Source organism: Engystomops pustulosus, chromosome 2 (genome assembly GCF_040894005.1).
Source record: "Engystomops pustulosus chromosome 2, aEngPut4.maternal, whole genome shotgun sequence".
NCBI lineage: Eukaryota > Metazoa > Chordata > Amphibia > Anura > Leptodactylidae > Engystomops > Engystomops pustulosus.
Genome location: NC_092412.1, coordinates 38,151,961 through 38,174,646, shown reverse-complemented (window position 1 = coordinate 38,174,646; position 22,686 = coordinate 38,151,961). Strand labels below are relative to the sequence as shown.

At 42.5% G+C, this 22,686-nt stretch overlaps 1 long non-coding RNA gene across 1 annotated transcript; it reads right to left on the bottom strand.

Annotated features, from left to right (window-relative positions):
• Nucleotides 1-465: 465 nt before the first annotated feature.
• LOC140116455 (uncharacterized) lies at nt 466-20,405 on the bottom strand. The gene is made up of 3 exons (XR_011852764.1): nt 20,305-20,405; nt 19,657-19,770; nt 466-822 (listed from the first exon to the last, which is right to left on the bottom strand). It is a non-coding gene; the product is annotated as an uncharacterized lncRNA (long non-coding RNA).
• Between the last annotated feature and the right edge of the window lie 2,281 nt (nt 20,406-22,686).

Below are 22,686 nucleotides of genomic sequence, written 5' to 3'. Positions count from 1 at the left end.
GACTCACATCAGGTGAGTTGCATACAAGTTTAACTTTTGTCTGTACCTTGACCAGTGTTTTTCCTCATAATTTTGTACCCTGTCGTAATTTTGGCCGTGACTTGGTTTTCCAGACTTTGCTTGCTTGTCTGTCTTGTCCCTCTTAATTGTCAAATGTGCATATTTTCTGCTTAGGGATTGCCACCCAGTTGTCAACTGCGGTTTAGAGCAGGGTCAGCAAGTAGGCAGGGGCAAAGATTGTAGGCAGCACATGACTCACACTTCCCTGACTAGACAGTAAGTTTCCTTCAATCCTTCTTTCTCTTTATATAATCCTAGATTGACTGGATAATGTTGGGATCACTGCTTAGTTGTGCCGTATAATCACATCTAGGGCTCTGAAGATAGTTCTTCATTAAATTGACCGTAATTTTGATGTCCTTGTCCTGCTACAGAATCCATTTAAAAAAAAACTTCTATTAACACTTCTATTTTTGAAGCACCTTTACTTTGCAGCATTTTTACCACACCTGCCTAAAACTTTTGCACAATACTGTACCAGAGTGCAATATATGTAATGTAGACATTAGCATAGTATAATAAAGTAGCCAAAGGTACCAATGCTATAAAAGCAAACCATGAATCTACTATCTACTTAGATGGAGATGGCTTGGTCTTTGTTTGTTCCATTCCCTCTTGCCTAAGAGACATGGAAAGAGTGTGGATAGGTAAACGACATAGGCCCTTCTGTCCTGGCTTGAAAAACCGGTGGCCACAATATATGGGTCTTCTCTTGTTTCCAGGGCTCTGGTTACTCAGGAAATAATCTCTGGCGTGCCAGTTCTGGAGGAATAAATAATTAGATACATGTGGTGATTGGGAGTGGTAGTTATTGTAGATCTTTATCATATTGTATCACTCATTTATTGAATTTGATATGGAAGTAGAACGAACACACTTTTTAGAGTCTTACGAGGGTTTTGAGAATAATTTTGTAACAGAATATTAAGTTTCATAACTTCCATCAATATCAACACATGGATGGAGCACTAATCTCCAATTAAAGAGATATGCGTCATGATTATGCGTGGCTGACGTCAATGCCAACGTCAACACAAGTTAATAAAATATAATCCAAACCATAATGGAATCAAATGGGAAATTTCATTACTTTGTCATCACATTTAATCATTTGCAAATAGCATCTTAAAATTAGTCATAAAGAAACACCTGGTAGTGGTTAAATAAAAAAAAAAGTTTCATATCTTGTAGTTCTAAAAGTAAAACAGAAAAACTTTACTCATTCTTATCCATCCCCGCTGCTGCGGATCCAACATGGTCCATTCCCATGCGGTCAGCGGAGAACTGCTCAAGCCAAACACTGGCTATAGAAAAGTCACCATTGCTGTCTATGGTTGGCACCTGCTGCTTTATGCCCCAAATTTTTGCACCTGGAAGAAAATACCGGTGGGGTACCAGGCTCAAGACTTGCAGCTATACTTCATCCATTATTACAGATACAGATGTCTAAAAAAGCTTCTCTAGAACCCTTCCAACACCTTTCACACAGTTGTAAAACTTAGAGGACCGAGGGGGGTATTTATCAGGAGTTCTGTGCCAAGCCAGTGCCGTAGAAGCCGTGAAATAATCACAAATGCTAGTTTTTTTGATAGCACTTGCGATTATTTTCCTCTTTCCGCCACTTCCACACTAGGGGAACGTGTAGGAAGGTGAAGGGGGCTGCCTCTTGATGTATCATATAATATATTTCATATAATATAACATGATATACAGGCGGTCCCCTACTTAAGAACACCTGACTTACAGACGACCACTAGTTACATACATTTGGTAATTTTTAGTACTTTACAATAAACAGCTATTACAGTTATTAAAGGTGTCTGTAATTAAGATTTATTGTTAATCCTGGGTCTTATGACAACCCAACATTTTTAAAATCCAATAGTTATAGAGATCAAAAACTTTGTGACTGGGGTTACGATTATAAATTATACAGTTCCGGCTTACATATAAATTCAAACAAACAAACCAAAGAACAAACCAGCAGAACCGATCTTGTATGTAAAGCGGGGACTGCCTGTATATGATAAATATCCCTCTGGGGATCCAAGCAAACTCTTCACTTTCCTAAAACCAATCCAGGTATCCAAGTACAGGCAGTCCCCGGGTTACGTACAAGATAGGGTCCGGAGGTTTGTTTTTAAGTTGAAACTGTATATTTTATCATTGAAGTTCTAGACAAATTTTTTTCCTTTTGTCCCAGTGACAATTGGAGTTTCAAAATTTTAGCTGTAATTGGACCAAGGATTATCAATAAATCTTCATTACAGACATCTTACAGCTGATCATTGCAGTCTGGGACTATAGTAAAGCATCCAGAGAGCTTCACCAGAGGTCACAGTGGGCAGAGGGGTTCGTCTGTAACTATGAGTCGTCTGTAAGTCGGGTGTCCTTAAGTAGGGGACCACCTGTACAATGATGGAACATTGGATTACGAGTAATGGTCTGTAAGCGTTTTGAAAGACAAGCTTGCAATTTTACAAAAAATTTTTTTAGTTTTCAAGCAAGATTTCCTAATACAAGCACTGCGGGAGCCCTTCCCACCCTTATACTGTACTGCGCCTCCCTCTAACAAAAATTGTGACACAATATTGAAGAAGTAAAAGCAATAAACGAGTGAGATGATGTACTACAGATGATTAAATACTTTTGGGGTGTGGAACGAATCGTCTGAGATTTAATGATTTCTTATGGGAAATATCAGCTTTGATATATAATTCTGAGCAATTTCTAATGGGAAAATTTCATTTAAGATACAAGCAATTTGGATTACAAGCACGCTCCCAGAACATGCTCGTAATCCAAGATCACATATGATGCTCTCATGGATCTTCCTTCCCAACCTGCCTGGTTCTTGTAATTGCTCCTAAATTCTGAAGCTGAAATTCCTGGTTCCCTGTTGTTTTCCGATTTCTGACTTGTGAGACTCTTCTTGACATTGATTTTGTTTGCTCACTTTAGCCTAGACCTTCAGGCTGTGACCCAGGGCTTGTTACCTTGAATTTTGAAACTTATCCATGTCCCAGATTTCTCTCAAGACTCATTCTGTGCCCTGTCGCAGGGCGTATGCTCTTCTTGTGTAACCCAGATGCACTTATGATGTGACTCCTCACCAGATCAGGAGACTTGCGCTATTAATTAAACATTATTGTTTGGGATCTGGAACCTTCAGGTTCTACTTCTACTGAAAACGATTGTCTCTTTTCTTGGATGTTCTCTGTCTCACACTTAAAGAGTTAAAGGAAATCTATTATCAAAACCAAGCATGACAATCTGGGGGTAATCTTTGTATATTTGTTATCCATGGCCTCCTTCCTTCTAGAGTCAATTATTCAACTTATACTAATGAGTCAGAAGGGCCCTGGGTGCTTGCTTCTGTAGCATCACAGGCTGTTACACTGTGCAGGAGCTATTTCCTGCCCTCCCACTGTGTGCTCCCTGCTGCTGTCAGATTACAGTAGGTAGTAGGATGGGGGTAGCACTGCGGGAGCAAGGGGAGAGTGAGACAGTGTAACATCCTTTGAATCCTGAGCATGGAGGGGTAATGCCTCACAGAGGACTTCATTAGCATAATTGTAAAAGTGGATATTAGAAAGAAGGAGGCCCTGAATGAGAACTATAAGAAGATTATAACAGTCACAGTGCCTGGATCTATGGGTAAGTGTCCCTGATTTATCCATGCTGGATTTTGATGATAGATTTACTTTAAGGGCTTATTCTGGAAAGTTTTTGACCGGACCTGGTCGAGGCTGTGGATGTTGTATATCTGGACTTTTTCATGGTATTCTACCATCACCATAGACAGGGGGCATTCTCTACACCTAGAGGAGAGGGGCTACTGCCATCACCATAGACAGGGGGCATCCTCTACACCTAGAGGAGAGGCGGTTCTACCATCACCATAGACAGGGGCATCCTCTACACCTAGAGGAGAGGCGGTTCTACCATCACCATAGACAGGGGGCATTCTCTACACCTAGAGGAGAGGGGCTACTGCCATCAGCATAGAAAGGGGGCATCCTCTACACCTAGAGGAGAGGCGGTTCTACCATCACCATAGACAGGGGGCATCCTCTACACCTAGAGGAGAGGTGGTCCTACCATCACCATAGACAGGGGACATCCTCTTCACCTAGAGGAGAGGGGCTACTGCCATCACCATAGACAGGAGGCATCCTCTGCACCTAGAGGAGAGGCGCTTCTACCATCACCATAGACAGGAGACATTCTCTACACCTAGAGGAGAGGCGCTTCTACCATCACCATAGACAGGGGCATCCTCTACACCTAGAGGATAGATGGTTCTACCATCACCATAGACAGGGGGCATCCTCTACACCTAGAGGAGAGATGGTTCTACCATCACCATAGACAGGGGCATCCTCTACACCTAGAGGAGAGATGGTTCTACCATCACCATAGACAGGGGACATCCTCTACACCTAGAGGAGAGGAGCTTCTACCATCACCATAGACAGGAGGCATCCTCTACACCTAGAGGAGAGGCGCTTTTACCATCACCATAGACAGGGGACATCCTCTACACCTAGAGGAGAGGCGCTTCTACCATCACCATAGACAGGGGGATCCTCTACACCTAGAGGAGAGATGGTTCTACCATCACCATAGACAGGGGGCATCCTCTACACCTAGAGGAGAGATGGTTCTACCATCACCATAGACAGGGGCATCCTCTACACCTAGAGGAGAGATGGTTCTACCATCACCATAGACAGGGGACATCCTCTACACCTAGAGGAGAGGAGGTTCTACCATCGCCATAGACAGGGTGCATCCTCTACACCTAGAGGAGAGGCGGTTCTACCAGCACAATAGACAGGGGACATCCTCTACACCTAGAGGAGCTTCTACCATCACCATAGACAGGAGGCATCCTCTACACCTACAGGAGAGGCGCTTCTACCATCACCATAGACAGGGGACATCCTCTACACCTAGAGGAGAGGAGGTTCTACCATCACCATAGACAGAGGCATTCTCCACACCTAGAGGAGAGGAGGTTCTACCATCACCATAGACAGGGGGCATCCTCTACACCTAGAGGAGAGGTGGTTCTACCATCACCATAGACAGGGGGAATCCTCTACACCTAGAGGAGAGGTGGTTGTACCATCACCATAGACAGGGGGCATCCTCTACACCTAGAGGAGAGGAGGTTCTACCATCACCATAGACAGGGGGCATCCTCTACACCCAGAGGAGAGGTGGTTGTACCATCACCATAGACAGGGGGCATCCTCTACACCTAGAGGAGAGGAGGTTCTACCATCTCCATAGACAGGGTGCATCCTCTACACCTAGAGGAGAGGAGGTTCTATCAACGCCGTTGACAAAGGTTCTTTACTGTAAGAGCACTGAGACTGTGGAGGTTGTTATGTTTCACTCTATGTACATGTTCAAGAGAGGCCTGGATGACTTCCTGGATAGCAAAAATATCTCTGGTTATGTGGAAAAACATTTGGTTGGACTTAAAGGTAGGACTTGATGGACTTGTGCCTTATTCCAGCCTTATATACTATGATACTAAGATACATGACCGCTAGGGGAGACTTGATCATGTGACCACATCATGGCTCCCATATATCTCTATGGCCCTAGGTCGCACCGTGCATCACCGCACACCGTGACTGCGTTGGGGCGGCGACACCTCTGCCTATGGAGGGAGGGGGGGTAACAAGCACTCACCCCCTCCCCCTCCTTTTCGTGGCCCTGTGCTTGCCCGCCATCCTATGCGGGCAACACACGGCTGCATGGGAATGCCCCACAAGAGTTCGATAAGCCACCTATGAATTACAAATCATATTTGTCATGTTGGCATCCTTACGTTGAAATGAGTGGTATACACTCATGCTGCTGGTCTAGTCTACAGGCTCCCATGAAGGAAAGTGGTCATGAGTGGGTGTCAGAGGATGCCCCATTTTTGAGCTGCTGGTTCCAGCGGTGGGACCCACAAATATTAGTCATTTTTGTTATATTGTGGGGATATATCACAAACACTTAGGCTGCATTTACTTTAACGGTACGGTGCCACACATGTGTGTATCTACCAATATTGTGTACAGAATTGAGAAAGAGTAAGGAATACCATGAAATCACCTCAACAAATACAATCAAAACATGAATTTGGAAAAGAGCGTAAAACATAAGCGTCTTATTAAAACTGAAAATCTTGAACAAAATATCTTGTTAATGCATTACTTGGCAAAACTAATTTCCTCCACCTCCAAATTTGCCTCAGTATACTTTTCTTCACATATTTCTTGGAATATTGGGGGAATTTCTGTGTATTGTCACTGTTCTTATAAACCAAAATATTTATTTGTGGGAAGTAATGATGGGATGTCAGCCCCTGCTGCAACATTTTCATCCGGCAATGAGTAACAGCCTAGACTTGGCTATATAGTATTTATCTTTTTCAGACCTATGTGTCAGTATATACTGCATCAATCACATTCTATTCCCCACTTTTTGGCCTGTCTTGTTCTATCCCTACTGCATATAATGTGGGCAATTCCAGGTTATGAAAAGGAAAACTTTACTTCTGTGCTGCCTTAGAAGGCAGCTCCTTCTACATCGAAGTCCAATTTTCAAGGAGCCTATTGACATGATGGGGGTCATTTACTAAAGGCCCGAACCACTATTTTTTGCCGGGTTTTCCGAATATTTCTGTTTTGCGGCGTTTTTCCCTGAATTGCCCCAGGTTTTTGGCGCACGCGATCGGATTGTGGCGCATCGGCGCCGGCATGCATGCAACGGAAATCGGGAGCCGTTTCGGAAAAAACGAAAAATGTGTCGCTTGACACGCACTTACCTGCACCAGGAATAGGATAATGAACTCCGGTGAACTCCAGCGGACTGCAGCGCAGCAGCGACACCTGGTGGACATCGGGCGCACTACCTTAGTAATCCCGGCCGGACCCGATTCAGCATCGGAGAACCCGACGCTGGATCACGACTGGACTGGGTAAGTAAAGTGCCCCGATATGACTTGTGGATAGTGCTGTTTCTATGCTATTACATCTCATCAGTAAAAAGAATGGCCATGGACGAAGTTCAGGAAGAAGTTAGTTCTACTTATGGAAATAGGCCTTTGCAGGCCATCTTTTTGATTATACAGTGGGGGTCATTTACTAAGGGCCCGATTCACGTTTTCCCGGCGTGTTACCCAAATATTTCCGATTTGCACCGATTGTACCTGCCCGCCTACCCTGTGATCTTCGGCGCGCAGCTCCTGGCAGCTGCGCGCCCTCGTCCGAGAAGCCGGAGTTCTGCGCATGCGCAGTAACTCCGGCCTCGTTCCCGAGATCGCGCATCTTGGCCGGAGTTACTGCGCATGCGCAGAACTCCGGCTTCTCGGACGAGGGCGCGCAGCTGCCAGGAGCTGCGCGCCGAAGATCACAGGGTAGGCGGGGGAAAGCAGCTACTGGGGCGTGGAGTAGCCGCGCCGTGTAGCCTCGTGTCCGGCTACTCCACGCCCCGGTAGCCGCTTAATTAAATTAACATATTAGGGCAATAAAGTTTATGGTACGCTAGCGGGGACGTGAGGATTAGCTCTAAAAAGGGCTATCCTCACGTCCCATACATCCACCTACCACCCGATCTACCTTTATAGGTAGATTCGTGGTGGTAGGTGCCCTTTAAGGCAGCACTGAGGCATAGGTGGAGATTTATCAGTTTCTTAGAAGCACTGAAATAATTGCAATTGCTTGCGCACCATAATTGCTCCATGCGTGAAGGGGCATGGCTTCCGGCCCACGCCTTCGTACTTTCTAACAACCTGTGAACATCCACTGCTGAATGTTTGAAGGTTTTTACGCAAAACTACGTCAGATCAGACCGGCTGTTGTTTTGTCCGCCAGCCCAGCGCAGCCGGCAGATACATCATAAGGTCTAAGCCCCATTATGTATCTGTCGTGGGGATGGGGCTTTATCATACGCCAGCGCACAGGGAGCCAGCAGATAATAAATCTCCCCCATAATCTTATTTTTTCCCACTAAGTCATTTTATTTTGTTGCATTGCGTTGTTTTCTTCTGGTTTTCCTCATGGTCAGTACCTTTTATATTATATATATTTGAATGTTGTTTGTAGGATTTCTCCTCCATTTTTGTAGGCGGCTGGGCCAGGCCAGGGCTGTAAATATTAATGACTGATGTTTCCAGTATCAGATAGTTGGGGGCCTTGCACCCAGCACCCCCCAGCTGTTCTCAGCAGTCACTGCACAAAAAATGATAAAAGAAAGCAGACAGCTCCGCTCTCTGTATAGTGGCTGAGCCAAGTCATTGCAGCTCAGCTTCCAACCTGATGTGCAGGAACTAGGTCTGGCCACTTCATAGAGAATTGAGCTCTCTTCTTCCTCTCCCATTCTCTGTGCATTGACATGTGAGAACCCTTTAAACCACATTAGATCTGTCACCCAGTGAAATCAGTTCCAAAAATGCATTATTTATCCCAAAAATGCTTCACATTTGTCTCAATAAATGTGCGCTTGAAATTCCTTACAAAGCATCTCTTGGATCGCACTCGTCGGCCGTAATCTAAATAGTTCTCCAGAGTGAGTCCCATCAGACGGTGTCACCGGGTGCAGCGCCAGGACTAGATTAACATGTGAATCTTCCTCAGAACATCTGTGCACCCGGGCGCCTCAGACGTAGTTTTCTAATGCTTCAAATACTTCTCATTCTACAAAATAAATCCCTCGCAGAAAAAATAAGGAAGGCTCGAAATGTTTTGTAAATATAATAAGGATGACCTAATAAAGTTATTCAAGGGTTTATGTGGAATTTAACTCCTTCTGCCCCTTTCTTGTATTTCAGGGCCAAGAGTTTGAAATCCTGATATAAAAAAAATCCTTACCTAAAATTATTTAATAATAATGTTCTTGATATACCGGCTACTATGGGGTCCCATCTGCACTCATAAGGTGTAGGTGTACTGTGACATCACTGTGTGCATGATCCCTGTAGTGTAACATCCCTGTGAGTATTATCTGTGTACTGCTACATCACTGTGTGTATTATCCCTCTACTGTGACATCACTGTGTGTTTTATCCCTGTACTGTGATATCACTGTGTGTATTATCCCTGTCCTGTAACATCACTGTGTGTATTATCCCTCTACTGTGACATCACTGTGTGCATTATCCCTGAACTGTTACATCACTGTGTGTATTATCTCTGTACTGTGACATCACTGTGTATTATCCCTGTACTGTGACATCACTGTGTGTATTATCTCTGTACTGTGACATCACTGTGTATTATCCCTGCACTGTCACATCACTGTGTGTATTATCTCTGTACTGTGACATCACTGTGTGTATTATCCCTGTACTGTGACATCACTGTGTGTATTATCCCCGTACTGTGACATCACTGTGTGTATTATCCCAGTACTGTGACATCACAGTGTGTATTATCCCTGTACTGTGACATCACAGTGTGTATTATCTCTGTACTGTGACATCACTGTGTGTATTATCCCTGTACTGTGACATCACAGTGTGTATTATCCCTGTACTGTGACATCACTGTGTGTATTATCTCTGTACTGTGACATCAGTGTGTATTATCTCTGTACTTTGACATCGCTGTGTGTAGTGTCCCTGTACTGTGACATCACTGTGTGTATTATCTCTGTACTGTGACATCACTGTGTGTATTATCCCAGTACTGTGACATCGCTGTGTGTAGTGTCCCTGTACTGTGACATCGCTGTGTGTATTATCCCAGTACTGTGACATCACAGTGTGTATTATCCCTGTACTGTGACATCACAGTGTGTATTATCTCTGTACTGTGACATCACTGTGTGTATTATCCCTGTACTGTGACATCACAGTGTGTATTATCCCTGTACTGTGACATCACTGTGTGTATTATCTCTGTACTGTGACATCAGTGTGTATTATCTCTGTACTTTGACATCGCTGTGTGTAGTGTCCCTGTACTGTGACCTCACTGTGTGCATTATACCTGTACTGTGACATCACTGTGTGTATTATCCCTGTACTGTGACATCGCTGTGTGTATTATCCCTGTACTGTGACATCGCTGTGTGTATTATCCCTGTACTGTGACATCGCTGTGTGTAGTGTCCCTGTACTGTGACATCACTGTGTGTATTATCTCTGTACTGTGACATCACTGTGTGTATTATCCCAGTACTGTGACATCGCTGTGTGTAGTGTCCCTGTACTGTGACCTCACTGTGTGCATTATACCTGTACTGTGACATCACTGTGTGTATTATCCCTGTACTGTGACATCACAGTGTGTATTATCCCTGTACTGTGACATCGCTGTGTGTATTATCCCTGTACTGTGACATCACTGTGTGTATTATCTCTGTACTGTGACATCGCTGTGTGTAGTGTCCCTGTACTGTGACATCACTGTGTGTATTATCTCTGTACTGTGACATCACTGTGTGTATTATCTCTGTACTGTGACATCACTGTGTGCATTATCCCAGTACTGTGACATCGCTGTGTGTAGTGTCCCTGTACTGTGACATCACTGTGTGTATTATCCCTGTACTGTGACATCACAGTGTGTATTATCCCTGTACTGTGACATCGCTGTGTGTATTATCCCTGTACTGTGACATCACTCTGTGTATTATCTCTGTACTGTGACATCGCTGTGTGTAGTGTCCCTGTACTGTGACATCACTGTGTGTATTATCTCTGTACTGTGACATCACTGTGTGCATTATCCCAGTACTGTGACATCGCTGTGTGTAGTGTCCCTGTACTGTGACCTCACTGTGTGTATTACCTCTGTACTGTGACATCACTGTGTGTATTATCCCTGTACTGTGACATCACAGTGTGTATTATCCCTGTACTGTGACATCGCTGTGTGTATTATCCCTGTACTGTGACATCACTGTGTGTATTATCTCTGTACTGTGACATCGCTGTGTGTAGTGTCCCTGTACTGTGACATCACTGTGTGTATTATCTCTGTACTGTGACATCACTGTGTGTATTATCTCTGTACTGTGACATCACTGTGTGTATTATCCCTGTGCTTTGACATCACTGTGTGTATTATCTCTGTACTGTGACATCACTGTGTGTATCCTCCTTGTCCCAGGGGTGGATTTTTCCATAAAGCACACCAAGTAATTGCTTGGTGCCACAGACCTCACACAGTGGTGTGAGTTGGGTGCTCTACAAGATCTCTATACGGTTTAATATCTTCCTGTCTGACCATTGTAAAATTACATCAACCAGTTGTGAAGGGGCTTTCTCCAAACAGGGCTCTATTTCACCAATGTGATAGGTGCTGGCACTGATAGTGGCTGTTAACCTGTCAGTTGCCAAGATCAAACCATGAAGTCATTGGAGGACACCAATCAATTTCCATGACAGCTGGGAGCCTGTAATAGCCTCCAATGGTTGTCAATCCTCTCAATCCTTAAGACTTTATCACACAAACAGTTACAGAAAAATTATATCCACAATATACTACAATGCAGTTGTATTAGGATTAAAGACCCTAGAGGGCCTGAAATAATTGTAGAAATAAATAAAATCAAAAAGGTAAAAAAATCCAATCACATGCCTCTCTAGATTTTATATATTAACAAACAAATAAAATTATAAAGTATCCTGGCCAAATAATAAAAAAAAAATCATCCCATACGGAGGAAGCTATAAAGGCCGTCCCCTACGTAAGGACACCTGAGTTACAGACGACCCTCAGATGGACCTCTCTTACCACTGTGACCTCTGGTGAAGCTTTCTGGATGCGATTACTTTAGTCCCAGACTGCAATGATTAGCTGTAAGGTGTCTGTAATAAATCCTTGGTCCCAATTGTCACATGGGCAAAAAAAAATTGTCTGGATCTATAATTATATAATATACAATTTCGACTTTCAACCTGGATGACAGAGCCTCAATGGGCCCCTTTGCAGTGAACTCACGTGGCAGCATTCAAAATTCAGAAACTAAAAGAGTCTCCTGTCCTAAAATACACCAAACAGCTCCCTATGGGTTATTTCATATAAGCCCCACTCACACCCTATGGATACATCAGATACAGCCCCCTCTCCCCCATGGATTCCTTGTGGACAGCCTTATGTAGGCCCCCCAGCTGCTCTGGGCCCCAGAACTTGCCCAGGTATACCCAGAGCCGGCGTCGTCCCTGTATTCAAGGTTGTGATATGGGAGTAATAGATCATGCTGTCTGTGTCCTAGAGATATCTCTCTCCCTGCACCTTCTCCTACTCTACTTTATCTACATCATAACTGTTAGTTATTTGTTACCATTATAAATATAATGGCAGCTCTTCTTTTCCATTTTGGCTGTACAAGCTCATCAGGAGGATATGATGCTATGCACTACCAGAGTTTTAAAAATAGGGCTTATATTTGACCAATGAGATTTAATGAATCTACTTTTAAATTCTCACAAAATTCTAAACAGGTTGATAGAAAAGGTTAACAATAAATTCTATTTGGCAGACAGAGCATTTTCATACATATTCGACAATGTGAAGTAAATCAGAACTGGACAGGCAGCCACTTACCTTAAAGACGTCCTGGCTTCTCTTCTTGCACTTCAACTGGCTGGTGGCATCTTGCTCCTAAGCCATGACCAAATTTTAAAAATTAAAGGGTCAGTAAGTTCCCGCTTTAAAGTGTCCCCAACCTATCCAGTCCGACCAACAGCTATATATTAATCAGCATGCTTTCTACCCTTCTGACCTGCCACTCCCTTTGAACAAGTATGGCTTATTACCAGGGGCATATTAAACCTGCCATGGGTCCTAGACAATATCAATGTTATACCCCCTACAAGTCGGGAATCACTTACTCACCTACATCTGGTACTAGAATCAGCTCCTTGTAGAATAGAGGATGAGTCCCTCCTGCCTGCTTTCAATCTGTGGTTTCAGAACCTTTGGAGGACCTTCATAGCTCCTGCAATGGCTCTTGTTAGCAGGAACAGATGTACAAGGATTTCATGGGTTAAGTTCCTTTGGAGTAAAAAAATTTGGTGGGTGGTTTAGGTGGACAGGGCCCCCTATAAGTCTTGGGCCCTGGGCTACCGCCCAAACTGTCTATCTTATGATCCACTACTACTTATTACTGACCTAGGAACCTTCTGCCGGCCTTGACCATCTACCTGTCTTACACATCTCACACTGACCTCAGCTGGTTATTGACCCTTCTTCTTCCACTGCGTGGGCTGCTGTATGCATCAGCACAACCCTTCAGTGGTAGTGGCCTTCAGATCCAATAACATGGATAATGGGAAAGCCTAGTAGAGGAGACGACTGTATAACAGCACTGTGTATTACAACATTGGATACATACAAACCTGTACAACCTGTTTGTACAGACAGGCAGAGGGCCCAGTGAACTCTATTTTGTCACTTGAACATTTTTTTAAAGGGAGCGAGTAAAATTACAAATTTCATTAGAGGTTTTATTAAATATAAACTTGTATTCTGGAGACAAACCCTTTAACATTCAACATCTGTTACATTGTTGCAACATATATTCCGTACATGAAGCAGGCATCAATGTAAAAATAGCAAAGTGTTATGTGAAACACACATGGACACTTCTGATTCGGGATTGTTACTACATTTAGTAAGGGGCAAAGTGGATTCTCCGAATTTGTATATTCTAATTAAAACAATAACATTTATTTTGGGAATCAAATGTGCAATTGGTGGAATCCATCAACAGCTGTGGCGAAATGAAGTCTTGAATTTCCTTTCATTTTGCACATTCATTTTGACCACAGAATTTGTTTTCCCTCATAGCCTGGACTTTCTCCAAGGCCCTTCTGTATCTCTCTGCAGGGTTGGGCAGCAGCCGTGAACAGTATGTTCATCATTAGAGCTCTCAATAACCAGTTGTCTATGTTATGACTGGAGAGATCTGGTTCTATTTGAGATAGTTCTCAGATGGTACATGATTGGCTTACATAAGTACTCCTAAATTGTGAGAATTCAAGAAGACCACAATGAGTGAAGCAGAAGGGAACTCAATTCTAAGGAGTTATATTGGGAGAGGTAATCTCTCCAATTCCTTAGAGAAACTCTCCTGGATCACCACTCCAGGATAGGACCCACTCCCTTTAGTAATATGCGGGGCAGGTTCCTAATCTTTCTCTCCCTGGTCCCATACAACTTTTTCTCATCCTCATCAGTACCCATCAGAAGCAAATATGACCCATTGCTACATCACTAGCAGGCAATTTCATTACACTGTACTTACCTTTCTGACGTCCCCCGTAGGTCCTCTTCTGCTTCCGATGCTCCGGTGCCGCCTTGGGTTCCTTGAATCCTCTTCGGGTACCCTCGTGATTACAAACAATGACGTCGGCAAGCGGCTGACCTCATTCTGTGTGCCGGCCGAGCACGAAGACCAGAAGAGGAGCGGAACATCCCAAAGAGGAGCCAAAGAGGTGCAGAAGAACCTGAAGAGGACCAAAGCACCTGTGGCAGCACCAGAGCATCGGAAGCAGAAGAGGACCTACGGGGGATGTACGAAAGGTAAGTACAGTGTTAATTTATTTTTTTTACTACAGGGGCTGGCAGGCAGTAGTCTAGGCTGGCAGGCTATATACTACAGGGGCTGGCAGGCTATATACTACAGGTACTGGCTGGCTATATACTAGGGGCTGGCTGGCTATATACAAAGGGCTGGCAGGCTTTATACTACAGGAGGCTTGCAGGCTATATACAAAGGGCTGGCAGGCTTTATACTACAGGAAGCTTGCTGATTATATACTGGGAGGCTGTGACCAATGCATTTTTCACCCTTGGCTCATACTCAAGTCAATAGGTTTTCCCAGTTTTATGTGTTAAATAAGGTACCCCGGCTTATACTCAGTCCACTTATACTCAAATAAATACGGTAATTAGTTACTCTACAGTACTCTTTACAGTCATCCAGCTCTTTCCATATTGGAAATCATTACTCAATGTGTGTGATGTTCCTGTGATAGGTGAGTGTGTTTATGCACAGCACCCAATAAGAGGTGATCAGTCTTAGCATTGGACGGCGGCTTATTTCTCCACCTGGTCTTAATGGACCCAGTGGAGAAACTCAGACTCGCTCAATAACTGGCTCTCTGGTGACCCCAGATACCCACGTCACTTTCTATTTCTATTTCTCCATTGAACTAGAATTTTTTTCATAACGACTCCGCAGAGCCACCCTTCCCTTCTCCCATCCTCCCCCCACCCCTCCCTCCTTACCCCACTACCCCTTTGTTTCGGTTTCCACTAAATATTGTAAAAGGTACCTTGAACGCTTATATGTCTTCTCTCATTATCGCATTATGGGGTTGCGTCCCGAACATCTTGACCGCCATGTAGGTCATTCGGTACTTGCACTTCTGTTTCTACTGTTAATTATTACTGTTACCTTTACTTGTCACTCAGTTTTTCAATAAACCTTCTATTGAACCATAAGAGGGGATCAGCTGTCTTGACCAATAATTTGCCAGAAGGCGAACAACGCTGATTTACTTAAAATGTATAAAAGGTTTTTAAAAATACAGTATACTGCATGCAATAAAAAATCTATAGTACTATCAGTTATAAGTATTTCCCGCTTGGGTTCGGCATTGGGTTTCAGCCTCAGGACTCGGACATATTGCCGGATTGGCAACCGAACTGCCAATCCAGCAAATTGACGGCTATAGCAACTTGCAATGGCTATAATTGGTCAGGGGGATTCCTACACCAAAGACCTGACCCCAAGACAGCTGAACTTATTCATTTTTATTAGATTTATTTCCTTTATTAGTATCCACAGTATATTTGTATAAGTTTTTTTACAAAACCTTGTACCGGTAGTTTTATTATTTAATTTCATTTATATATTAGTTTCTTTATTAACAATAGCTCCGTCATAAAAATATTAACACCATAGAGATGGAAACTTTATGTAAATTTAATATCCTAATAACACTTCAACAACAATCTAAGCAACAAGCTGTTAGGATCCAACTCTGTTCCGGATCTGAGATAAAATACTGGTGACAAAGGGAAGAGGTGTCATAGGAATGGCGCACACTTCTCTGATATATTGTATTATCTCAACATAAAAAACATAAATAAAACAATAATAATGAATATAATTCTGTATTTTTTTTTTATTTTTTGCTCAATTGCTTGTAATGGTTTTTACTAATTTTTTTTAGCTTTTTAACAAAATATCTAAGTTGTTTGAACTCTGTTATCACTCGGGTCGGATTATGATAAGAAGTACTGTATGTACATCAACATCAGCCAAAGGGATCAAAAGACAGAAAAGGTGATTTTGACATTTAACAGCTTTTTTTTTTTTTTTTTCAGAAGTCTGACGGCAGAGCTGTTATTGAATCCTATCAAAAGTTGTTCCAAATGGCTACAAGTTCTCTGAAGGTGTTCAGAAGCCTGCGGTATTTTATTACGCCAGTAATCATTAAATCTTAAGTCACATAGATTTATTATGTTATTTATTATATGTAAAGGCCTGAAATCTGAAAAAAAGGACAAGACTGTGCCTAAAGGACTACCAAGATCAAGGAGTGGAAAACAAGCCACTCTTTTAGCTTCGTATGCCCTTGTTTTATTTATTAAAAACGGCAAAATAAAATTATGTAAATGAGCCTAAGGAGCTCTAAGCAGAATTAACAGTTATGGAGCTCGGAGCTCCTCGGGCTCATTTGCATAATTTCTCACTCCTTTTTTTCACAAGAACAAAAGCATAAGAAGCTAAAAGAAGACAAAGGGCATCCTCTAGTGGAGAGGTGGTTATATTATCACCATAGAAAGGGGCTTCCTCTACACCTAGAGGAGAGGAGGTTCTACCTAGGTGTAGAGGACGCCCCTGTCTATGGTGATGGTAGAACCTCCTCTCCTCTAGGTGTAGAGGATGCCCCCTGTCTATGGTGATGATAGAACCTCCTCACCTCTAGGTGTAGAGGATGTCCCCTGTCTATGGTGATGGTAGAACCACCTCTCCTCTAGGTGTAGAGGATGTCCCCTGTCTATGGTGATGGTAGAACCTCCTCTCCTCTAGGTGTAGAGGATGCCCCCTGTCTATGGTGATGATAGAACCTCCTCACCTCTAGGTGTAGAGGATGCCCCCTGTCTATGGTGATGGTAGAACCGCCTCTCTTCTAGGTGTAGAGGATGCCCAATGTCTATGTGGGCATAGACAGGGGGCATCCTATACACCTAAAAGAGAGGCGGTTCTACCATCACCATAGACAGGGGGCATCCTCTACACCTAGAAGAAAGGCAGTTATACCGTCACAATAGACAGGGGGCATCCTCTACACCTAGAGGAGAGGAGGTTCTACCATCACCATAGACAGGGGCATCCTCTACACCTAGAGGAGAGGTGGTTCTACCGTCACCATAGACAGGGGACATCCTATACACCTAGAGGAGAGGCGGTTCTACCATCACCATAGACAGGGGACATCCTCTACACCTAGAGGAGAGGCAGTACAACCATCACCATAGACAGAGGGCATCCTCTACACTTAGCTGATAGGTAGTTCTACCATCACCACAGACAGCGATTGTCACAATAGTGAATGGTTGTAGGTGTGTGAATTGTAAACCAATAGCTGTGTACCTTATATAAGTGGATAGGGCAACAGTCAAACATGTGCATTAGTGCTCCATTCACATTTTAGTTCCCCATTTTACCAATCACCAGGAGTCCCAATGGTTGTTTATTTTTTCCCCTTTTCATGTGGCTACGAGATAAGTTCCTTTTTTGGGACAATCTGAGTTGAGACCATCTCAACCAATTTTAATGGAACCAGCTGAACACAGGTTTGAAGTTATCCTAGGTTCTTATTATTATTGGCCCACGCAATATCCGTCCTCTACTTCAGTATTGAAGTTCGCTGTAGTTAAAATATATTGAGCTGACAATTTATCAGAACAAAGTGAAAAAAGTTGAAACTTATTTCAGAAGATTTTCAAAAACTGTCAAACATAGTTCTCAAGGTGCTTATGGTTATCCTACATTGCAGCCCTGTCTGTCTGCTGGGAAGTGATCTCTACAGAACAGGAAGTGCTTATTTAAGACTTAGTGGTCATTATTTAGACTGCAAGACTTACATCTTAATGTCTTTGCAGAAAATCTTAAAACCTCACAAAAAACTTTTTGAACTTTAAGATTCTAATGATCTTTTTTTCAGCTCCCCTTGCATCCCCTGCACCTTCTTTAAGTTAGAAGCTCAGCAAACCTGTGCGCAATTTCCTGCAATTTTAATGGCTTGACTAGATTAATCAAAGACCCCCCCTTTCCTCTGATGAGCTTTGATACTGGTAACCCCCAATTGTAGGAAGCTCAGGGGCTGACTGTTGGAATGTGACAGTCTATTTCTATCAGCACAGTGGAAAATACACATAAATTAGGCAGATGTTTCCCTTAGATGTGCGCGGTCAGGTAGTTAATAGCGAGCTTACTGCACTTAATTGCATGCTTGAATGATGCATCCACGACAGGGGAGCTGACAAGCACAGACTACACAAGCTGCACAGGATAAGAAACTCTTAAAGGGGTTATCTGTTCTAAAACTATACATTTATATAGTAAAAATACACTTACACTTCTATTTTTAGCATATATGAATAAAAGGCTAATGCTTTAATACAACAATGGAGATGTGAATGGGGGTCCAAACATCAATAAGGGGTTAAATCCCTCCAAAAATAACTATGTAGGACATAGTGCTTTTTCTCTCCCAATACCAGCTTGTGAGCCCTGGCTCTATATACACAAACCACTTATTTAAAGGAAATCTACCATCAAAATCCATCATGATAAACCAGGGACACTTACTCATAGATCCAGGCACCAGGACTGTGGTAATCTTCTTATATTTACTATCCATGGCCTCTTCTGCTAATTGTATCAGCCTGTTAAGCTACAGCAATGGGGTGCTCTGGAAACACCCACCACAGCACTTCAGGCTCATTAGAATAATTTTAAATGTTGATTTTAGAAGGAATGAGGCCATGAATAACAAATATAAGAAGATTACCATGAGTAAGTGTCCCTGGTTTATCATGATGGATTTTGTTTGTAGTTTCCTTTAAAAACATGGTTACTTCGAAAAACAGCTGAGCACTTGACCATGAATAGAGCGTGGTATTACAACTAAACTCCATTCACTTCTATACAACTGAACTGGAAAATCATGTTTTCATCCTCTGTACAACCTCTTTAAAGAAAACCTGTCATCCAAATGAACCCATCGAAAATAAATGCTTAATTAAAAACTATGACATCAAGGGGAGTGGCGATTTCAACAATGATGGTGGCGCCCATGCGCCCCCATCTTTTAAGTGGCACCGGCACAGAAAAGGGGTTAACACCCGCAATTGGTGCTTGTACCGATCACGGCTGATAGCGATGGGTGTTTGCTGCAATATGCCTGTGAGCCCTTTTCAAACTCCCTTCATAGCTCACTGATGATTATATCCGTCAGTGAGCGTGAAGGGGTTAAAAAGCAATTCTCTTATCCCTAAGTGGTTCCCTTCCATGGCTGCAATGTTAAAAATTCAGTTTGTAAACTTATATGCATCTCACCTGATGTGAGTCCAATGTCACTACTTGAGTCCAATGAAGTCCTCCATAATCATGAGTTACTTGCACTTCTCTGCCTCCTCGGTCCTGACAAATCTCAGTGTTACAGAACTGCTCCTATGTGGAACATTGAATTAGAGCTGTTACATCTTTGGCCACTTCATGTTATGTGACCAGGATGACATTATCTAAGGTCCTGTTACATTTGCACACTCTACACCATGTATGTATCTGATCACATGAAATCATAGCATTTCTTCATGAAGGATAGGGAGGAGTAAAAGTCATAATAATGTCCTGTGATCAGATATATGCATGGTGCACAGTTTGCTAATGTTAGGTGGCTAAAAGGACCTGTGATGATGTCACCCTGGTCAATTGACATGCATAGAAGAAGCATGGAGAGGTGTAGATGGGAGGGACTGGTTGATCAGGACACACCCCCTCTAATGCCAGGTAATATCAGATAAAGTTGATGTAAGGGGAAACCATGTTTAGCTAAAAGAAAGGTGTCAGTTAGTGAATAGGGCTCTTTGGGGACCTGTCATTAGCTGTATTTGTGTAAATGTGGTGATAGGATCCCTTTAAGGTAATATTCAGTAATAAAGTACCTAGTTCCTATTGTCTTGCAAAAGGGTTTGTTCAAACTACCTGTTTCCCTCTCCAAATGTGTTCCACTTGTCCTGATCTGAGTCCTATATTGACTCTGTGTTACTTGCCCTGAAGTTGTGACCTTGACCTGTCCAGTGACCCTGCCTCTGCCTGTAAGTGAATGGCAGTGACACAGTTGGCCCACAACTGCTGCATAACAGAAAACATGTAATTTTTCAATCAAAGGTCCAGTAGCTATAAGTTTTTAACATCAAATACCTTAAAAATGTGTTTTCAGAACTTTTATGTGCAGCAGTTGTCAACCGAGAATGATAGACCATGAAAATTAGAGTTCATTATATGGTGTTGACATCATCCAATCAGTCAGGTCGCAGTAGCGGGAAGCGGGGCTATACCAGATGATCGCTTCCTAAGTGGACAGCTTGATTTATAGCGTTTTTCCTTTAACAGTAATTTAGTTTCAACAACATCATACTTCAAAGGCGTTCCCAGCGCTGAGCCCTTGATGCTAGCATTAGGGAAGCTAAATGTTTCTTTTGAAACCCTTATTTCACAGCCTTCGCTTCCTGATTTTTTTAACCTTTAGATCTCAGCTGTGGAAAGTCGTAATTCAAGTCAACTATACTTGGTGCATTTCAATAAAAAATTTTGTAGTTTTATTGTTGTACCTCACTTTTTTAGTACTAGTACAGGGGCAGGCGCTGACTTATTTGAAGAAAAATTCAGTTTTGCAATTCTGTTTGCTAGTAAAAAACATATTCAATGTCCTATTTTGTCATTCTCTGCAGTCTTGTAGAGTATTTGATTTGTACAGAAGGATAAGGAGATGAGGCTTAAGCTTATCTCCTTACATACCAATATAATATTTCATGTGATAATTCAGCTCTGTGCAGAGATCATGTGACTGTCTATATTGAGTTAAGTTACTAGAACTTTATCCACTTCTACTTATCCATCAACTGTCTGAGTACAGGAAGGAACACTGAATTAGAAACAGGAATAAAGCGAGTAAGAAAGAAAGTATTTTTCTTTAATCCCTTAACGCTCACGGGCTGAGTCCTCTTCATACAAGGGTTGGGGTTTACTGCATATTGAGAAAAGCCCTACCGCTAATAACCACGGTCGGTGCTTGCATGGTTGCGTGCTTGAATGGTTTCTGCAGATTCGTTACAATGAGCCAGTGGCTCATTGTAACAAATCACATGCAAAAATGCCATATACTGCAATATAGAAGTATTGCAGTATATGGTAGGAACGATCTGACTATCTAGGGGTAATGTACCCTCGAGGGTCTAAGAAATAGTGGGAAAAAAAAGAAAAAAAAAGTTTAAAAATTTTAAAAAATGAATAAAATATTAAAATCTCAAATCACCCCCATTCCCTAGAACTGATATAAAACATAATAAACAGTAAAAATCAGAAACACATTAGGTATTGCCGCATCCCAAAAGGTCCGATCTATCAAAATATAAAAAGAGTGGTGACCTCCATAACGGGAAATGGCGTCCAAATGAACGAAATGCGACTTTTACACCATTTTACATCACATAAAAAATGGAATAAAAAGTGATCAAAATGTCCCACAGACCTAAAAATGAAAGCAATGAAAACTTGGGCTGATTTCGCAAAAAATGACATAACACACATCTCTGTACCCCAAAGTATGTAAAAGTTATTAGCGTCAGAAGATGGCAAAAAAAATTTATTTTTTGTACACATTTGTTTAATTTTTGAAAATGTATTAAAACACAATAAAACCTGTATAAATTTGGTATCAACGCGATTGTACCGAACCAAAGAATAAAGTAGAGGTGTTATTTGGGGCGCAGAGTGAAAGTCGTAAAAACTGAGCCCACAAGAAAGTGCCGCACATGTGTTTTTTCTTCAATTTTTCCAATTTTTTCCAGCTTCCCAGTACATGACATGGAATAATAAATAACAGTACGGGAAAGTAAAATTTGTTACACACAAAATAAGCCCCCACAGCTCTGTACAAGTAAAAATGAAAAAGTTATGGATTTTTGCAGGTGGAGAGCGAGAAATGAGCGAAAAAACCCTGCGTCCTTAAGAGTTTAATAAAATATCTTACATGTATGAAAGGAAACAAGATTTAATATGCTTGCCATCTTGCCCTGTGTCACCTATCAGCGCCCCGCAGCAACAATCGCGAGGCAGCCCAGGATCTACTGAAGGACCGTGAGTTAACTATTAGAGATGAGTGAGCACTAAAATGCTCGTGTGCTCGTTATTCGAGACGAACTTTTCCCGATGCTCGAGTGCTCGTCTCGAATAACGAACCCCATTGAAGTCAATGGGAGACTCGAGCATTTTTCAAGGGGACCAAGGCTCTGCACAGGGAAGCTTGGCCAAACACCTGGGAACCTCAGAAAAGGATGGAAACACCACGGAAATGGACAGGAA